This window comes from Puma concolor, chromosome D4 (genome assembly GCF_028749965.1).
Source record: "Puma concolor isolate L17-30 chromosome D4, mPumCon1.1.hap2, whole genome shotgun sequence".
Lineage (NCBI taxonomy): Eukaryota > Metazoa > Chordata > Mammalia > Carnivora > Felidae > Puma > Puma concolor.
The window spans coordinates 21,944,846-21,966,844 of NC_141679.1; the positions used below are offsets into that span (position 1 = coordinate 21,944,846).

At 35.9% G+C, this 21,999-nt stretch overlaps 1 pseudogene; it reads left to right on the forward strand.

Annotated features, from left to right (window-relative positions):
* The first annotated feature begins 18,992 nt into the window (after window positions 1-18,992).
* On the forward strand, window positions 18,993-19,123 carry LOC112868770 (U2 spliceosomal RNA; annotated as a pseudogene).
* The last annotated feature ends 2,876 nt before the right edge of the window (window positions 19,124-21,999 follow it).

A 21,999-nucleotide genomic window follows, 5' to 3' on the forward strand; every position in this document is an offset into this window, starting at 1 on the left:
GGAAATTCCTTTAAATTTTAAGAAGTGTATAACATTCTGGAATCAGTATTTTATTTTTTTTTTAATTTTTTTTTTTCAACGTTTATTTTTATTTTTGGGACAGAGAGAGACAGAGCATGAATGGGGGAGGGGCAGAGAGAGAGAGGGAGACACAGAATCGGAAACAGGCTCCAGGCTCTGAGCCATCAGCCCAGAGCCCGACGCGGGGCTCGAACTCCCAGACCGCGAGATCGTGACCTGGCTGAAGTCGGACGCTTAACCGACTGTGCCACCCAGGCGCCCCTGGAATCAGTATTTTAATAAAAGAAAGGTAGATGTAGATAGAATGATGGTATGATGTATAGACAGAAAAATTGATAGCCTATACAAAGATAACCCAATAGATAGATTAATAGATGTATAGTTATATAGACACAAAATTCAGAAAGAAAGAAAGAAAAAGAAAAAAGAGAACGGAAGGAAGGAAGGAAGGAAGGAAGGAAGGAAGGAAGGAAGGAAGGAAGGAAAGAAAGAGAAAGAAAGAGAAAGAAAAGAAAAAAAGAGAAAGAAAACCCATGATATATGAATGGTACCAACCAACCAAGTGTTAAAGGGTTTTATTGGGAAGGGATGGATTTCTGACTTGGAAAATGAGAGATCACCTAGAAAAAAAATAGAATTTTGTTCTTCGTCTTTCAGGATGATTTGTTAATCCATTCTGTGTGGGATTAAAGCATTTAAGCATGAGGAAGCTGTGAATTCTGTCCTAAATGCAAAGGGCACCACATCCAAAATGTATAAATATCTTCTTTCTATGAGGCTGTCTTGAATGAAGGGGAATAATGAGAACTTTGGCTGACTGAAGAAGTCAGCAGACTGAACTCTACCTAGTAGGTAACAGCGGTGAGAGGTGGAGAGGATCACACTGAATACTTTTAAGTAAGAGTGTGCCACTAAGTTGTGCTTTTGGCATAATAATCTGAAAGAGATGTACCTAAACTATGTTTTAAGAGAGGACAGAAATTGTGAAGAAAGAACTGGTGGGTCTCAGCAACTAGAAGAGAAAAAAGACAAAGTCTTCACTTACGGAATATTGGGATGATGATAAACTTATTGTCAAAATAGGCAAGTCAGAAGAGAAAAGGGTCTTCAGTGTAGAGGACAAGTTTGATTCTAGTCTGCTGAATTTGAAGCCAGTTATCTGTCTTAGAAGTAACATTTCATCAGCATCAGGAGAGAGTTTATACTTATAGGTGCAAAGATGCAAAAACACGAGGTAGAGGATAGAATCATAGGGAAGGAAGACTTTTTACAGAGGACCCGGATTAACAAAAAAAATCAACAAGAATTCTTAAAAGTGTGGGAAGGTCAAGAGAGATGGGAACCAAGATTAGATGTTTGAACTTGTTGATTCAAAGTCACTTACGTTCTTGAGGAAGCCATTTCAGTAGAATGATGGTGGTTGAAATTGCAGAATAAGGAGGCAGTTGGAAGAGAGGGGATGATGATAATTGGAGGCAGAGGGCATTGAATACTCTCTCAACATTTGTAATAAGTGGTAAGATGCATACAGGATGAACAAGGTTCAGTAAGGATATTAGTAGGATCTTTGTTGCTGTCCTGGGCCTCTATGTATGTATGGCTAGGAAAATGATCTATACCTATATTCTTTAAAAAGTTTTTTAATGTTTATTTATTTTTGAGAGAGAGTGACACAGAGCATGAGTGGGGGAGGATCAGAGAGAAGAGACACACACAGAGAATCCAAAGCAGGCTCCAGTCTCTGAGCTGTCAGCACAGAGCCGGACGTGAGGCTCAAACCCACAAACCATGAGATCATGACCTGAGCCGAAGTCATCACTCAACCGACTGAGCCCCTAGACATCTATTCTTTTAAAGAATCTAGTACTATTCCAGGGATCAAGTCAATAAATAGGTGGGTTAGTTGACATTAATATTGGCCCAATTCTAATTGAGTATATATGAATTTATTGATAGACTTAGGTTAAAGGCTATTGAGACAATCTCAGAAAGATTTCCCTAAGAGAGATTTCTGAGCAAAGAGTATGGTTCACATAGTAACTCTGCTATTACATAGCACATTTTTCGTTTAAAGGTTGCTAGGTCTCAGGTTCTTTACCTATAAAACAGGGGAAATGGCATCCGACCTATATTACTGAAGTGAGGATTAGATGTATTAGTGCATCTTGAAAGCATTTTGTAAATGGCAGAATATTGTAACAATTACTAATAATAAAATAGTGGTGAGAAAATATAAGGCTAGACATGGAATTTTCTTTTTAGGAGTAATTTTTGAACTCCAAATATTTCCCAGTTGCATTTACTCAGTATTTATAGACCACTCAAATCATGCTCAGTGCAATGTAGGACACAGAGGTCAACCTAGCTTCTACCCAGTGGATTTACAATCTGCCATGATGCTAGCCAAGTTTTGTAATTTTATGCTCAATTAACATCTGGTTAGAACTTGTTCAGTTAACAAAGTGCTTGCCTCTGAAGATAAATCATGGGACTCTTTCGCTACAGCTTGGAATCTTTCTGATTTGGGATGCTTTCTGAACATAAAGACATTCTTTTCCATCCTACTTTGCATCATCCAACTGGGTTCCTACTGTGAAGTGTCATTACGATGGCAGCTCCCACTGAGAGAAACACCAGTCCCACTAACTGAATGGGGTGATTGAAGCAAACAGTCATTTTTGATCACTGCTTTGAAAATGTGCCTTTTACAAATTCTGTGAGTGTATCTTTGTGTAATTAATATTTGTTTAACCACAATGAGTTTTTAAACAAAATTCGCCTTCAAAGATTGTTTGCCTGCAAGTATCCAAAAAAACTTAGAAAAAAAAACCCCAAAAACCTGTCATCATCTACTCAGAACATGCCTCCCCAATGCTAACACGCAGCTCACTTTAGTGAAAATTAGGAAAGCAAGACAGGCAAATATTCTTCGTCATTCTGTAATTCAAAAACAATTGACTGCTTTAAATACCTTTTAATTCGGTTATGATGACATTCAGGAAATCACATGTCTACTGTTTTTTTAAAACAACACACAGATGGAATTGGTGTAAGAACTTGTGATGCTTTGTTTCAGTGACTGCACACGCAGTCTCCTTGATCATGAAAGGTATAGGGAGATTTGACAATCAGATGTAAAGAGATAGAACAATTTTTAAGGTCCAATAAATTCTCTTTGATCATAATAATGTCCAGAATTATTTTTTGTTCAAAACTTGGACTAAGGGAGGAAATTGGTTAATGAAATGTGAAGTATATCAGACAATGTAGATCTGATTGGTAATTCTGTTAACCTTGCCTTCTAAAAGAAGCGATGCTGCTAATTTAAGGAGACATTCCTTTTTTGAACTATCCTTTTTTCTTTATTAGCATTGACAACATTTGTTCTTCCTGGTTCTTTTTGTTCATGGAAGTATCATGGGATTCATTACTGAGGCATGTTCTGCCTTCAGTATTAGCTGTTATGGCTGATCTTTTCTTTTTGTGAGAATATTATTCAGTGTAACCTATGATGAGAGTCTTTCCTTTTTTGATATTACTTTAGGGATTTCTTCCATGAAATGATCTTCTTATCATAATGGATGTTTTGTTCTTTTTGATGCCCCATAACCTCTGCATTTTTTATTTATCATGTTTTTGATTATTCCTTAAAAACTAGAAAAATGTCAAGAAATGGGCAATTGTAGCACAGGTTTTGGATATATTCCCTCTTCCATTCTTTTTATATTGCTTTATAACTCAATGGAATTTTCCATGCTAATGGATGCAACCTTTTAGAAAGCATTAATAAAAATAACCATGAAACACCTGCATTTAGGACATCAAGCTTATGGTTTTCATATTTCTCTGTGTTCCGCTTTTGGGAATGTCTCAGGTTAGTCATATAAGAGGCAAGTATTGCCAATCAAATTGTGTTATTTGCTCCCAAATATGTGTATTTTTCCATGTATCTATTGCCTGTCTCCATATGGAGTACAATAAGAAGAAGCGAGAAAGGGTGGTAAAAATAGGATTTGGTGTTATCATGACCAGATGGAAAGGGGCAGGGACCCGGTCTAGTATGCAAGTACACTTGTCTTCACTTTGTCACTGTGTTCAGCACTTACATGTGGCAAAGCAAAGACAAGGTCATCTCGATTCACTGTTAATTAAATGTTTTGGCTGGAAACCATTTCTCCATATGGTAGAATACGCCAGCTTGAAGTCAGCGCTTCAAATTTGGCCACATAAAACAGCTGCCCACAAACATATGTAGTGACTCACTAGCAGTCTCAAAGAATTTCAATTTAATGCGGAAGATATTTGGCTCTTCTGAAGCATGTAGATAACCTCAAATATACATCTGCCCACACTATAGCAGATGTAAAACTCAGAGGAACACTGGAAAAATGGAAAAATGAAAATGTACCCGGTATAGGTCATGGAATGTATTTGGTTCAAATTCAGAAATAGGTAAGTGATGTCAAGGCAATACATTTGGTAGCCCTGGATTGCAAATATATGACTCACAAGCCATATTTTTTAAAGTTTGATCTTCAATTGCTGTAGTCAAATCCATGAATAAAAACAGTCCCTTTCAAGAGATATCACTTAGGGATATAAAAAAAAATTATTAAAACTTCCAGAAAGCTAGAGGATGATGCATGAATCACAAATCACACTAATTCTCCCCACCTTCTTTTGGGTTGAGAAGTAAAGGCTGATCCATTTTAATGACTGAGTAAAACACCTAAGGATTGATGAAAGACCATTAATTTGCAGCTGTTTAAAGTTTATTTGTGTGTGGTAAGCGCTGGATTCATAGCCTCTGCTTCTGCCCTTTTACCAAATAATATAGTTCAACAAGGTCACCTGACCTTCTCTCTTCGTGTGTATGTACCTTAGAAACATAAGCTTTATTAACCGCCAACATGGGCCTTAATAGACCCTGGTATTTACACACAAGAGTGCACCCGAACAGTGTTTCAGTTGGGCTTTCCTTTCCCTTCCCAGATAGAAAGGACCATCCTAAACTAATCCCTAGCATTTTTAGAGTGTTGCTTTACTGGGATTGTCCAGTATGCACATCTATCTCATTATTTCTGTTCTTCGCAATTGCTTTTGAAGTCCTAGATTGTATATTCACAATTTATGAATCTATTACTTGTCTAATTGTCTGCCTCTGCTCAGTTCAACCTTGTTGTAAAGGGTCGTTTGTGCTTACCAACAGGACAGCTTTTTTCTTTGATGATAAAGTTGAACAGTGAAAGAATTATCTTCCTCTTAAAATTGCCTAGCAGCCATTACTTAAAATATGTCTGACTGGGTGCGTTTTCAAAAATGGGGAGTCATTTTCTGCTAAAGCCTCCATTCATGATCTCTCTTTTTCAAAAACAAACAAAATAGGAAACCCTTGACAACATCTTTATGAAAGCCACTAAACCATAAGAACACTAAATCATACTTTAATCCTGTTGAAGGAAATTTGTGCTAAAATTACCTTGAGATGACATGTTTTTAAAGAATATACATGGTATAAAGGTATAAAGCAACCAGCTTTGAGATGATTTGGACTGTCAGCCTGCAGTCACTTGGGCAACATAGGCATTACATTTTTGACATTTAGTTATCCCCACTTGCAAAACAGAAATCACAGTTACTATCATATAATTAGCTTTACATTGTCAACATTGTTCAGAACATTTCAAAGAATTTTGGTAAAACAGAGAACACAGGCTATCTCCATAGCTTATTTAAGCCTTTTCCTATAAGCTTTTATTATGTTACAAAAAAAAAAAATTCTAGTACTATGTAAAGTTTTTCCAATTAACTGGTCCTATCATCTTATTATTTTTTTTTAATTTTTTTTTCAACGTTTTTATTTATTTTTGTGACAGAGAGAGACAGAGCATGAACGGGGGAGGGGCAGAGAGAGAGGGAGACACAGAATCGGAAACAGGCTCCAGGCTCTGAGCCATCAGCCCAGAGCCTGACGCGGGGCTCAAACTCACGGACCGCGAGATCATGACCTGGCTGAAGTCAGACGCTTAACCGACTGCGCCACCCAGGCGCCCCCATCTTATTATTAAAATATGTAATTCAGAAATATTTCTACATCAAGGGTTGATTATAGTAGTTTTAAATAGAAGTTAAATTATTAAAGTGGTTATACTGATTCACCTACTAGCATGGTTATCAATAAAACATTTTAGCTATTAATTTTATCAGAGAATTGACAAATATGGAATGCATGTAAATCAAATATATACTTAGTAACTCATTTGCAGTTTAACTTAAATATGATTGAATAACATTGGCAGCATTAACAGGCTTGGGCAGAAATACATTTTTAGAGCTACCCTAAAACATAAGAATCTAGTTTCTGATATGTTTCTAATTTATTATTTAAATTGAATTTTCCACCCTTGAGCTAATTCATTTATGGCTTATTTTGGAACATTTTGCTCAGTGCAACCTTTTAAAAAGGAATGTTTATTATGCTTTCCTTTTTTTCTTTGCCAGAGATGAATATTTTAAAAGTTAGAATATGAAATGTTATATAATTTGATGAGAACATTGAGCCAAATTCAAAAAAGGAATATAACAGATATATAGATTTCTCATCTAGTTTTAATAAATAAACCCTTTTATTATTTTGTTGTTTACTGACAGCATAATGCAATTGATGTTTTTATCATCATTCATATTGAAGATCTACCTAAATAATTCACAGGTGATTATGATCAAGCCTATGTATCTACTCTTAAATTTTAACCAAGGTATTTTACTCAAATCTCTTTTTTAGAACATTTTCTTAACACAAATATGGTATTTTTCAAAGTTTCCAGGTTGATAGCTCTGTTGAATGAAAGCCTCTGTTGATTCACAGATGAGCCATGCTATGGGGTACAACAACGCATAATTACCAAATTTCTGTACTCGGGGAGGTGTGTTTGCTTCTCCACACATGCAATGTTGGCAAATTCCCTCACAGCCGCTGGGGGTTACATAGCTGTAAAGAGAAAACTGACTCATTACAATATTGCACACAACAGTTGCTCTGTTAGCTCCCAGGGTCAGGAACAAAGGGCAGGACATTGGAAACAGGAGCCCTAGGCTGGTTAGCACCTTGTACATGACAACTAAATTTCTCATGCCACTGTTTTGGGCTCCTTGCAGTTTTCCATCTAGAGGTAAAATGTAAACACTGCAATAAACAACAGTTTTCAGATGGTCAACCTACTGTGAGAGAGTAAATGTTTTCCAGCAAAATACTAAAACTAAGAATTAATCCCCTCCTCTAACTGCAATTGCTATTTATTTTATAATATGTCAACAACAAGAAACATCTTATTCATTGTAAACAAAGCATTCTAATTGAATTTTCATGAGGCAAGCGCAGTAATACAGTAATATCTGGTAGAATCCAATATCTACTAGAGACACCGAAAGACCCTCTGAATTATAGAAATAGGACCCCATTCCAAACTTTCAGTTTCAAGTGACTCAACCCTCATGTATTAAAGGCCTACTATGGACAATGCACTGTGCTTTGTGACATAATCTCTGGGGACTCAGGAAGTAATGGATTAATTTAAGTAAAAAAAAAATCTAGATTAGATTGTAGAGCAAGATAGTTCAGTGAGTGGTACAATGCATTTATATATTTATCTATGGGATTATTCCGCATATATCTATTTGTAATTGCATAAAATGGAAAATTCCCAGTGGGACAGTTTGGGACCAGCTAAGCTACCTTTGTGATCTGCCTTACGAGAGATGAGTTTCAACAGTAATTTCTATGTAGTTAGTAAACATACATTTTGGGAGAGTCATTCTATACCATTCATTAAGCTGTGAGTACTGTTTGTTTCTGTGCCTGAAATAGGTCTGTGTGACAGACTATTTGAACAGAACATTGAGTGGTAAACTACCCTCACCTCTGGTATGATGACAACATAAGATGACCTTTATCCAAATTCACTGAGCAGTACATGTAAGATTTGCATGTTGTATTGCATATTAAATTTCACTGAAAAGATAAAAAAGAACGATAAACAAATATTGAATTCTAGTTAATGACATGCATGCTGAAGTATTTGGGAGGTGATATGCCAATGTCTGAAACTTACTTTGAAGTGCATTAAAAAAAACAAGATGGATGGCTAGAGGGATACAGGAATGACACAGCAAGTATACTAACATGTTAGTTGTGAAATCTAGGTGATGTGGATTCACTGTACATTTCTTCAGTTTTTCTTTTTGTTTGATAATTCTCATAATAAAACATTGCTAATGAGATACCTTTATAAATATTTTGTGTACTCTATCTCAATGGCCGGATCTGGCTAGGGCCTAAGAAAAAATATTTTGCAAAAGACCTCCATTGAATCATATGTAAGGTTAGGTTTTGGAACCATGGTCCAGACATACATTTCAACTTTAATCATTTTTAATCATTTTTAATCTTAATGCCAAATTTTAGTATTGCATAATACTAATACATCTCATTCTTGTATTTACTACTTTCCCATAATCCAAAACATCAATACTATAACAGAATAAACCCTCATAATTCCTTCTTCCTATACTCAATGAAATGATATTTATATCTTCATACATTAGGATGCTTCCCTAGGTAACTATTTTACTACATGAAGTACTCTCCAAATATATCCCCAAGAAGTTTTATTAAAATATGAGAAAGTAGATATACTTTTTCCTTTTTGATTTGCTTTAGGAGCCAAACAAAATATTATTGAAAAGGTTATTTTATTTTTTACTTTTTTAAACATTTTGTTTTTAAGTAATCTCTATCCAAGGTGGGGCTTAAACCCACAACCTCGAGATCAAGACTCACAAGTTCTATCGACTGAGCCACCCAGGCACCCCTTAAAAGGTTGTTTTAAAAGTCAATTTGCTAGACAAAGTTTGTGTTTCCCAGAAGAAATGTTGGTAAGACTTTCAGCCTTTTTTAGTTTAATAAATTCTTTTGGATCAAAATTTGGCTTCCTCTAAGTCATGACTCTCAACCTTATATCCATCTTCAAATAAAAATAATCAAAAGTCAATATAGGAGAGGGGCACCTGGGTGGCTCAGTTGGGTAAGCGTCCGACTTTGGCTCAGGTCATGATCTCAAGGTTCTTGGGTTTAAGCTCCGCATCGGGGCCTGGAGCCTGCTTTGGATTCTGTGTGTGTGTGTGTGTGTGTGTGTGTGTGTGTGTGTGTGTGTCTCTCTCTGCCCCTCCCCCATTCATGCTCTGCCTCTCTCTCAAAAATAAATAGACATTAAATATATATATACGCGTATATATATATATATATACACATATATGTGTATATATACATATGTATATATACACATATATGTGTATATATACATATATATATATATGAGAATCATAAAACATTTCAGAGAAACAAAAAACAAACTTGTAATCCTAATGGCCAAACCTGAAGCACAAGGGGAACAGGGAGACCTTTGGCAGTGTCAGGCTGATGGAGAGAGGGTTAGTGGGGCTCCAGGTGAGCCTTTCTTGCCTCAGTCCTAGAGTTGCCTAGAGTGGACACTGGTGCTCCCTTACTCCCTGAGATGTTGTGAAGAAGCCAGAGTCACAGGCTGCACAACCTCTGTGAATGCTCCCCTCTGAAGAACATTCAGGGGGTGATTTAATAACGAAACTAAGGATTTTTAAGGATATGTAAAAGGTCAGTATATTGTTAAAGGGTGCAAATATTTACCATTAAAAAAATTGTTTTTATTGTAACTCAGGTGCACAATTTGTTACTTTTCAACTTGAACCCCATCTTTTTGGGTTTCTATGAAGGCTTCATTACATAGGCATGATGGATTAAACCACTGGCTATTGGTGATTGATTCAACCTTCTGTCCCTCTTCTGTCTCAATCTCTGCTCCACAACCCCCCCACCCCCCACACACACACCTCTCTCTCTCTCTCTCTCTCCCTCTCTCTCTCAGTCTGGGAGTAGGACTAAAAGTCCCAACCAAATCACATTGTTGATTCTCCTGGCACCCAGCCTGTATCCTTAGGTGTGGCCCCACAGTTGCCTTATTAGCATAAAAAAGACCCTTTTGTAGCTCTCAGCACTTAAGAAATTCCAAGGGTTTTAGGAGTTCTGTGCCAGAAATAAATAAATAAATAAATAAATATATAATATATATAAATATACATAATATATAATATATATAATTATATATAATATATATAAGTGTATATATAAAATATAGATATATCTTCATGTATATCTTCATATATATATACATATATATCTATGTATCTTACTATAAATCATATATTATAGTGATTTATATCACTATAAATCACAATATCATAGTATCCTTTCAAGAAATGTTTTAATCACATGCATGTGGATGATGTTTTCTTTTTTTCTTTTTTTCTTTTTTTAATGCTTATTTATTTTGGGAGAGAGAGAGAGCAGGAGCATGAATTGGGGAGGGGCAGAGAGAGGGAAAGAGAGAATCCCAAAGAGGCTCTTGCTGTCAGCGCTGAGCCCAAGGCAGGGCTGGATCTCACAGCACGGAGCCCAACGTGGGGCTCGATCTTATAACCATCAGATCATGATCTGAGCTGAAGTCAAGAGTTGAACACTTAAGACACTGAGCCACCCAGGCGCCCCTACATGGATTTTTGTAGTTACAGGTTTTTTTTTTTTTTATCAGTTTATAATTTCATAGCATTATAGAAAAAGAACATTGTATGATGTTGAACCTTTGGAATTTATTTTGATGCTTTTTCTGAGAATTACTCTATTAATGACTTTTGTAAATGTAACACGGATGCTATAAACCAAGTGTATTTTCTCTGAAGTATAGTCATTCTCTCTCTCTGAGATTGTGTATGTGAGTAAATATATATGAAATATTATTATAAAACTTTTCTTGTTCTTTGTAACAGTTCTGTTGTTTTTCTGCTTTCATGTACATTCTGCTAATGTAAAACTCTGCTTGTTGTATTTGAGTTTATTATGTCCCGTATATCTTTTTCCATCTTGTCAATCTCTCTTTGATTTAAATTTCTCTCTTGTTGACAACTTATTCCTGAATTTTGGTTTTTATCTAATGTGAGACTCTTCTTTATTTGATGAGTTAAATTGTCACTACTTTTATGTTAGAGATTATTTCCACGATCTTGTATCATGCATTCTATTTAATGTAATTCTTTCTCTCAGTTTATTATTCATACTTATATGATGATATACTTCACTTTTCTTTTAAGTGATAGTGCAACTATGAAATTGTGGGGTCAAAGACCTTTTTATTTATTGTCAGCAGTATGCAACTAATTTTCTATGCCTTTTTCATTTACTGTAGTCTTTTGGTATGTCCAATATTTTTGATCCCTAGATGCTTTCAGAGTTTTTTACTTTTATTTGACATTATTTTAAATTTTACTAAACTCTGTGGTGTGTGTGTGTGTGTGTGTGTGTGTGTGTGTGTGTGTGTGTGTGTGTTAACCTGTCCTATTTGGTATTTTATGAACTCTTTCTTTTTTAAGTTTATTTATTTATTTTGAGAGAGAGAGAGAGAGAATGAGAGAACACACAAGCCAGGGATGGGCAGAGAGAGAGGGAGACAGAGAATCCCAAGCAGGCTCCATGCTGTCAACACAGAGCCCCACACGGGGCTCAAACTCATGAACTGTGAGATCATAACCTGAGCCAAAATCAAGAGTCAGATGCTTAACCAACTAAGCCACCCACACGCCCCATATGAACTCTTTCAGTTGGAGGTCTTATGACTTTAACTCTGAAAAATTATCTGACATCATTTTTCAAATGTTTTTAAACTTCCAAAATTGTATTTCCTTCTTCTCCTCTGGAAGGTTTTTAAAATATGTATAAAAATATGTACTTCATTCCTATCTATCTTTTATTTTTCACTCAATATTTCCATCTCTTTATCCCAGATGAGTTTGGAAGAGTTTTTTGACATATCAGTCAATAGCGCATTTTCTAGCTGGAAACATTCTTCTAGTCAATACCTTCACTGAGTTCTTTATTTCAACAATTACACATATTTTTCATATCTAGTAGTTCTACTTTGTTCTTTTAAACAAATTACAACTGCTTTCTGTTTTGTTTTATATTTCCACCCTTTATCTCTGTAAAAGCAATTATTATGCTTAAGTGATGTTATTATTCTGTCTGGTCCATTAATTCTGCTTTCTCTGGTGTAGATTACTCAGTTGTTATTTCTTTCACAATGCTTGGGTCTCATAGATGTTTATTTTACAGATATACGCTATGCATACACAGAAGCTCATGTACCCTTGGGATTTTTCATTTCACAAGTTATTTTTATTTTAATCTTCAGTCATTATCAATTATTATCAGTTATGATTACCTTGGCTGGTGTTATGTATTTGGGGCCAAGCAAAAGCCCTGGGTCCTTACATGTAAGTGAAGTTAGGGAGCAAATTTGAGGGTGCATCTAAGGGAGTGTAGTTTATGATGTTGTACTCTTGGCTGCTTGCTATATACACTGTTCACTTTACCCACCTTATGACCCAAATATATTTTCCTCTAAGAAATGAAGTTTGTGGAAGGAGGTTTGAGAAGATAATGGGGCACCAATAGCCTGGTCTCTATTATATTTTTTCATCCCAGCTAGTTTTTAATATTCTTCTGAAATTAATCTTGTTTTCAAATAATTCTGGATGGCTTTGCTGTTTCTTGACCTATGTGAACAGGTTATGCAGTTCTTATCCCAAGATCAAATAAGGAAGGAAAAAGGAGACAGCTAGAATAATTTCTCTCAGAAAGTCCCTGCTTATGGTGTCTTACTGTCTTTGTTTCTATGTTGACAATATCCTCTACCTAGAGACCCAACCGTCTGTATCTCTGTGAATGTTTCTACTAGACTTTGTATTTAGTTCTGATTAAAAAAAGAAAATCAACCTCTCTTTTGCCTTTGTTCATAGCCAGAGTTGACCCCAAAATCCAGAAATCACGTGTGAAATTCAGGGATTTAAAAATTTCCTTTTGCTTACCTCCCATTATCAATTTTCCTGTTTTTGTTTTTAGAAATACACTAAAAAGCCAAGATTATATTGAATCTTAAATAAATCTTAAAACAAGATTTAAAAAAAATAATTGGTCTTCTAAAGGTCAATTGTAATTAAATTTGGAAGTAGAAATAGTGGAAATTCAATTGCCATCACTAGGACCAAGGAGACAAGGGAGGAGGGAAATTACTGGAGCCCAGCGAGAATTGGAACATGGAACCACCAAGGAAGAAACTACCATCGTGAAGGGATATAGCTTCTGTCAGAGCGTCTGCACTGAATTGGGGAGGGAGGGAGAAACGATGCACCTGTACTCTCCCCTTCCACACTCCTGTCTCCTGCCAGTCCCAACTCTTGTGAACCCAAATAGAAACCAAGATGCTAAAGGAGTCTAGAAAAAAGTCCACAGAGGCAACTTTTCAGAGTTGAGGACAGGTCAGAGAAAGTTGAGAAATAGATGTGGGAAGAGGATAAATTTAGTATTAACAGCATTCTAACCTCTCTGCACTTATATTCCACCATCGCTGCTTTGCACCTTTCAAAATAAACTGCTGCAATGGAGAATTCTGGTAACTTTGTCATAGATGCTGTCCTCCCCCTTGTCTCCTTGGAAAATGAATTTTGGTCCTATAACACCTCACTCTATCAGCAGCACCTCTTTGAAAATCTACCTAATCCCATTCCTGAGTTCACTGATCTCACACATTTACTACTTACTTTCATTACAACCATTTTCACCTTTTGCCTTAATTAATTATTGACTTTCTATTCTTCCTCTCATCTCCTACAGAACATCCTTTGTTATCCTTATATCCCTGGGGCCTCCCATTATTACTGGCAAATGATGAGTGCCCAGAAAATTTTCTGATAGATGAATAAAAGAGAGAACAAGTGGATTTGAGAGAGTATCACCTCCACAAGAAAAGGAATGCATGGGTAAGTGGATCACAAGCACACAGGAACTTGAAAAATACGTACTAGTATATAAGTGAGGACAACTTAGAAAACTTAAAGTTAAGAATGAAACTCAGAATTGGTCCAAAACTTGGGGCGCCTGGGTGGCGCAGTCGGTTAAGCGTCCGACTTCAGCCAGGTCACGATCTCGCGGTCCGTGAGTTCGAGCCCCGCGTCGGGCTCTGGGCTGATGGCTCAGAGCCTGGAGCCTGTTTCCGATTCTGTGTCTCCCTCTCTCTCTGCCCCTCCCCTGTTCATGCTCTGTCTCTCTCTGTCCCAAAAATAAATAAACGTTGAAAAAAAAAAAATTAAAAAAAAAAAAAAAAAAAAAAAAAGAATTGGTCCAAAACTTAAGTGAAAACAGAATTCGGGAAAACAAAAAAAATAAACACAAAAAATCCAAAACATACATTTAAAAAATATGCCATCCAAATAAAATAAAGTTCACAAGCATTCCCTGCAATTGGCAAGAAAAAAAAATCTAATTTAGAAATGGCTTTTCTTAAGGTGCTGAGAAAAGGATTTTAAAATCAATTCATTTGGTTCTTTGATTTCAGCAAAATCAAATATTTTCTAAATCAAGGGTAGAGTGAGGTTGGCACCATTTCAAAAATTTGTACCCATATTTTGTCTTAGCAGCCAAACAAAGTTTACATTTAAACTTGGTATTTGTCTATAGTTAATAAGAAGGAAAGAACATATGCTGTTGTTTAAGAGCTCTGGTGAATAATTTTCCCTTATTTCTAAAAACATAACTGATATTTAAAGACTGACCCACTCATCTAAAGTTTAGATAACTCAAGGCAGATTTTAGAAGTATTTCTTCACACTCAAGATTATTATATATGAAAGAACATATGTCCATTGAAAATTCGTAGTACTCATTTTACTAAAATTCATTTTATATAGTGCAGCCAAGACAGTACAAACACTTTGCTACTTTGATAGTAGTTCATTTAAATACTTACTGGTTTCTACACAGGAAAGAGAGAGGGGAGGAGAGAAAGAACAAAGAGGGAAAGAAAGACAGTGACAGAAAGAATGAGTTTTAATAGGTCTTATTATTATTCAGCTATGGTAAGGCCAACAACTAAGACTACTGCCATTGAAAAGGTAGTTTGTTGCTCATGAATCCCAGGAGGAGGGGGCAAGCCACACCACTGGGGAGCCACACAGGGAAGCACTGGGTAGGTGAGGAGGCAGAGCAAGGGGGAAACGATGGGCCTTCACTGCGGTTTCTTTGGGAAGGAACAGTTGAGGCAGGGTAAACAGGGTTAGGATTGACTACTTTGAATACTTTCAGTGTCCTCTGGGGCACAGGGACTGTTCATGGTTGTCTGGTACCTGGTCTAGGGATGATAAGGGAAAGTAGATAGTGGACCTGGGAATATTGAGAGCCTGATAGAAGACTCTGTTGGAGGTATAGGCCAAGGATTGGTTGGTTTGCATTTGAAAGGCATGCTCTAGATGAGTTGTTTATTGTCTCTAGGAATTGGTTAACCCTGCAATCAGCTGACTCCTTCCAGAGTCAGTGAGGCCCCAGAATGTCACAGCATCAAAATACAGAAAATAAACACTGTTATATAAGAAGGAAGGAAGGAAAGAAAGAAGGAATCAAGGAAAGAAGGAAGGAAGGAAGGAGTTTTTGTTTCATAATATACTCAGTGTGTAGAATATGAGAAACCATAAAGTGATATCCAAGTTGGAGAAAGATAGCTGACATTCTTTTTCACTTTGTTCCTATAAATAGCAATGGTGTATGGAATTTAGAGCTCTGACTTTGGATTCAAAAGGAAGTGGGTGAACTTCTGGCATTTAACACTAACCATGTGATCTTTCTGTGAGCCTTATATTCCTGTAATGTAAAGATAAAAGTACCTTCTTTAAAGGATTTTAAGATTTAAAGGTAATAACGTGTACACAGTGTAGTAAATAAACACTAGCTGCTTTTCTTTTCTTAATATTTGTTTATGTTTTGGAAGAGTGCAAGCGGTGTAGGGGCATAGAGCGAGAGACAGAGGATCTGAAGTGAGCTTTGTGCTGACAGGCTGATAGTAGTGAGCCTGATATGGGGCTCGAACTCACCAACCATGAGATCGTGACCTGAGCCTAAGTTGAACTGAGCCACCCAGGTGCCCCTAGCTGCTTTCCTTTAATCAGTATTGCCTAAATACTCACTTGAATGCCCACCTGATACAGATGATGAGCTCATGTGTTAGCTTTCCAAGTGAAGCTACATTATTACACATCGAAGAAAAGAGTGGTATGTGTCTTATGTTGCACCTAAAAATGTTTCAATACATCTTATTTATAAAGGAAGGAAGGGAGGGAGGAGGGAGGGATGGAGGAAGGGAGGAAATTTTGTGAAGAATGAATGAAGAGCAAATGAGTAAACATTTCTTTTAGAATTCTGATGAAAGACTAACAAAAATGTATACTTTTTCATCCGTAAATATTTAATAAATTTGTTGCCAGATAAAAATAATATTAAGTAATCTAAAATAGAATGTTTTGGCATAGAAAACCTCAAATGCTATTATATTTGTAATTTAAAGTGCAAGATTCTCTGAGCCATGAATTCATAGAAATTGATTTGCAAACTTCAATTAATGACCTTCGTTATTTGTCAATAAGAAGAGAGGGAGAGGTTATGTGAGTGCAAGTAAATTAACCTTTCATTCCATACTCTACTGACTTCTTCCACACTGACAAGTAATCAAGATTGTTTGACAGAAACAGCAAGTTGTTTAGCTTCTCAGCTCTCCTGCCACTAAAATATGATGTCAGATAATTTGTTCCTGTTTAGTTCTAGCTTGATTACTTCTGGTTCCTTGAGATTTGAATTGATGAAGTTTTACTTTAGTTACATGGCAGTGTTAATAAATGCTGTCATGTTTATTAATGAGATGCCAAAATTGTATTGTTATATTTAGAGGACAGAGTCAAGTTCATGTAACTTAAAGTAGTTGAATGTGATAAAAGGTTAATTAGACTTCATGACCTGTTTAGAATATGTCTTAGGTCTCAATATCAAGATAACTTCCATCACAAAATACCAAAACCCAGAATTAACTTATACGTTAACTATATAATAGTCTGTCATTTAAATAGTAAATAATTCTAACAGCTCCTGGAGAAACTATCTGGATTTAAAAACAAAAATTAACAAACATAAACAAAAAAACAAAGCAAAGCAAAAGATCTACCAAGGTTAGCCATGGTGATATTTCCCTCTATTGAACTGTTAACATATTATACAAACATTTCACCCACGCTATAGTCCCAAGATTTCAAATTGTTTCTATTGAAGAAAGAATCCTCGAACTGTCTACAAATTACTTAAAATGCATACCATAGGAATTTAAAATGCAATGGAATAGCAGAATATGTGCTGCAGAAAATTTCTCATTTATCATTACTCATTCTTGACTGGAGACAAAAAGATTATTATCCTGAAAGACCAGGCAGAACACCATCTAATAACTAATGAAAATTTTCATAGGTAAGAATAAATCTACACAACTGAAGTTTTGGCGATATTGAAATTATAAAATAATTTTTTTTCATCAAATGAAAGATATCACTGAGAACATTAAGATTATTTGTTTATTTATTTATTTAAAGTTTATTTATTTTGAGAGAGAGAGAGAGAGTACAAGTGGGGGAGGGCCAGAGAGATGGGGGAAAGAGAGAATCCCAAGCAGACTCTGCAGTGATAGTGCAGAGCCTGATGTGGGGCTCGAACTCACATACCGCGAGATCATGACCTGAGCCGAAACTGAGAGTTTAGAAGCTTAACCAACTGAGCCACCCAAGTGCCCCTTCATTTTTCAGGCAAACAAAACGCAGGATAAATCCACACCTAGACATATCGGGGTGGAATTTTTCAAACTTCTGTGACACTAAAAATAGCCAGTGGGCTTCTAGGTTTTTTTTTTTGTTTTTTGTTTTTTTATTTTTTTAAATTTACATCCAAATTAGTTACCATATAGTGAAACAATGATTTCAGGAGTAGATTCCTTAATGCCCCTTACCCATTTAGCCCATCCCCCTTCCCACAATCCGTCCAGCAACCCTTAGTTTGTTCTCCATATTTATGAGTCTCTTCTGTTTTGTGCCCCTCCCTGTTTTTATATTATTTTTGTTTCCCTTCCCTTCTGTTCATCTGTTTTGTCTCTTAAAGTCCTCATATGAGTGAAGTCATATTTTTGTCTTTCTCTGACTAATTTTACTTAGCATAATACCCTCTAGTTCCATCCACGTAGTTGTAAATGGCAAGATTTCATTCTTTTTGATTGCCAAGTAATACTCCAGTGTGTGTGTGTATGTGTGTGTGTGTGTGTGTGTGTGTGTGTGTGTGTGTGTGTATACCACATTTTCTTTATCCATTCATCCATCGATGGACATTTGGGCTCTTTCCATACTTTGGCTACTGTTGATAGTGCTTCTAGTTTTTAAAAAATATTAAATTAGTTTTGAAAAAGCAGATTTGGAAACAAAATGAAAACACAACATTCAAGAGGGAAATTTATGCATAGCTTATAGTAGTAATTATATCCCAAAATTTCTTACCTTTATGGGATATAGAAAAATGACTTTAAAAAGGGGTACAAAAATTTTATTGAATAGAAGACATTGTGGGCTTCCTAATGTTACCTTCCTGACTTGATAGTCATATTTAGGAGAATAATCACCTACTTCAAAATAATATTAAGTATATGAAAACTTCTATGAATAAGAGATTTCTGTCATGTAATTGAGCACTCTCCTTTTACTGAAATTTCCACAATAATAGTGTAGATTTTTGAGTATCGTCTAAATTTCTCCTTGAGTGAGATTTGGTGGTTTAGTCCTTTAAAAAATTTGTTTATTTCATTTAGGTTGTTGAATTTATGGCCCTAGATTGCTGATAATATTCCTCTGTCCTTTAATGTCCTTTAATATCTCTAGGGTCTGTAGTGATGTCTCTTCATTTATTCTTGATATTTGTAATCGCTTCTCGGCCTTTTGGCTAAGATCAAGTGTATTCTTGATATTTGTAATTTGTATTTTCTCTCTTTTTCTTGGGCAGTCTGGTGAGAAATGTATCAATTTTATTGAACTTTTCACAGAGCCAACCTTCTGTTTGATTGCTTCTCTTTTTTCTGTTCTCAATTTCATTGATTTCTACTTTTATTTTTATTATCTTTTCTTCTCTTTGCTTTTAGTAATTTGTCCTTCTGTATTTAGTTATTTTTTTAAGGAGGAAGCTTATTCATTTGAGATATATTCTCTTTCCTACTGTAATCATTAAATGTTGTAAACTTACCTCTAAGAACTGCTTTAGCTGTATCATCAAATTGTTGATGTCTTCACTTTCATTTAATTCAAAATATTTTCTGACTTCCCTTGTGATTTTGGAAACAATGATTATTGAGAAATATGGTGTTAATTTTTTAAGTAAATAGAGATTTTCTAGATATCTTTCTATAATTTTATTTCTAGTTTAATTCCATGATAGCCACCCCACAGAAAGAGAGACCCCTTCCAATTTGTGGGCTGGATGCTGAGGCTGATGATGCCAAACACACCAAAAGAATTTGGAAGAAAATTTATCATTCTCAAAAGGAATTCATGGAAGAGTAGGTCACATGCAGTTTGGTTCATAATGGCAAGAATTTTGGGGGGGGGGGTGTTGTGGTGTGATTGCTTGGTTTTGACTCTAGGTAGGGTGTGGATCTGGGGTGAGGGTTTCTTCATGTCCCATGTTTATGTACTTTGAACTTTCTATGGGCACCAAGGGGACTGACTGATTTTCTTTATTAGTTTGCCCAAATAAGAGGCAAAAGGGGAAGGGAAGGTATGTGGCTTGAAAGGTGTCAGTCATCAAAGACCAAAAATAGAGTCAGATATCTATCTATTACAATTCACTCCAATGTTTGATTGATGATGGAAATGTATTGTGTCTCATTCAATTGACTTTGAATTTGTTTAAGCATAATTTTGGAAGCCATATGCCTATGGCAAACTACATATGCCTATGTGGCAAACTACAATGAAAACAAGGAGCCCTTGGATAGACATGTATATCCAAACATCTTAGGCAGTTGTTGAGAGCCAAGAAAAAAATGTTAGTAGGTGTCTGGAGTATTTACTCACAAAATTGAGTGGTATTATTAAGAAACTTACCTTGTTTTATTTTGGGGGTTATTTGAACATCTTTTCCCATAATGCCTATCCACATGTAGCCAGAGGTACTTTAAGGGCTCAGATACCCTCCCTGGCTGGAAGTAGATAGGCTAAGGCTTGGCAATTATCAGCAACTGAGGTCACTAGGAAGCATTGCCCCTTACTGAGGGCATCCAAAGGATTGGCAGTTTGTCACATGTGTTTAGAGGGGATTTTGGATATTTCCTGGTTAGTATTAATGATATGCATTTTCTGACTGGATTATGGGTCCCTAGGGCAGTGTCAGTGACCCCCAAGACTGTAGGTAGGGCAGGCATAATATGCAGGATTATAGTTGTTTTGTATCTACTAAGGTTGAAAAAAAGTAAAATAGAGAACTGAGAAGCCAAATTGGTTGTTATATTGTTCAGTTCCTCTATATCCTAATTGATTTTCTGTGTATTTCTTGATTCCTGAGAAGGATGTTGAAGTCTTCAACAATAATTGTGGCTTTCTCTCCTCCTTTTTTCCAGTTTTAGAAATTTTTGCTCTATGTATTTTAAAGTCCTGGTGTTATATGTGTGCATATTTAGAGTGGTTATGCCTTTCTGATGAGTTGAAACTGTTATCATTATGTAATACGCTTCTCTATTCATAGTAATATTTATTATCAAAGTCTACTTTGATGTTATATTGGTGTGTGTGTGTGTGTATGTGTGTGTGTGTGTGTGTGTAATTATTTTCTGAGGTCTGGGAACTGTTAGTATGTTGATTAATTTTGGAAAATTTACAACCATCATGTCTTCAAATAATTTTATCTATCCCCTCTATCACTTCTTTTGCAATTCTAGTAACATGGGTATTAGAACAGTGTATATTGTTCTACAGTCTTACATACTGTGGTTTTTTCCACTTTTTTTTTACTCTTTATGTTTTATTTATTTGTTTATTTTTTAACATTTATTTATTATTGAGAGATAGAGAGAGACAGTACATGAGCATGGGAGGGGCAGAGAGAGAGGGAGACACAGAATCCTGAGCCATCAGCACAGAGCCTCACAAACTGTGAGATCATGACCTGAGCTGAAGTTGGATGCTTAACTGACTGAGCCACCCAGTCATCCCATACTCTTTGTGTTTTTTTTTTGTTTTTTTTTTTAAAATTTTTTTTTTTTTCAACGTTTATTTATTTTTGGGACAGAGAGAGACAGAGCATGAACGGGCGAGGGGCAGAGAGAGAGGGAGACACAGAATCGGAAACAGGCTCCAGGCTCTGAGCCATCAGCCCAGAGCCTGACGCGGGACTCGAACTCACGCACCGCGAGATCGTGACCTGGCTGAAGTCGGACGCTTAACCGACTGCGCCACCCAGGCGCCCCAACTCTTTGTGTTTTAATGTGGATGATTTCTATTGACATATTTTCAAATTCACTAATTATTTCCTTGACTTTGTGAAACATAGTAATGAGTCTACTGGATGGCATTATTCATGTTTGCTGCTATGAGTTCCATTTCAATTATTTTTATTCCATTCTATCATATTATTTTTAGATCTCTTAACATATTAATCATAGATAGTTTAAATTCCTTGTCCAATAGTTCAAACATTGGGATCAGATCTGAGTCTGGTTTTATATATTGCTTTGTCTCTTGACATTGTGTTTAATTTTTGCCCTTGATTGTTTGTAATATTTGGTAGAAAGCTGAACATTTGTTGTAAGACAGTAGAAACTGAAATAATTAGTACTTATGGCTAGAAAAGGGCATATCTTTTTAAATTTAAACTAATTTTTTAATGTTTATTTATTTTTGAGAAAGAGAGAGTGCAAGCAGGGGAGGAGCAGAGAGAGA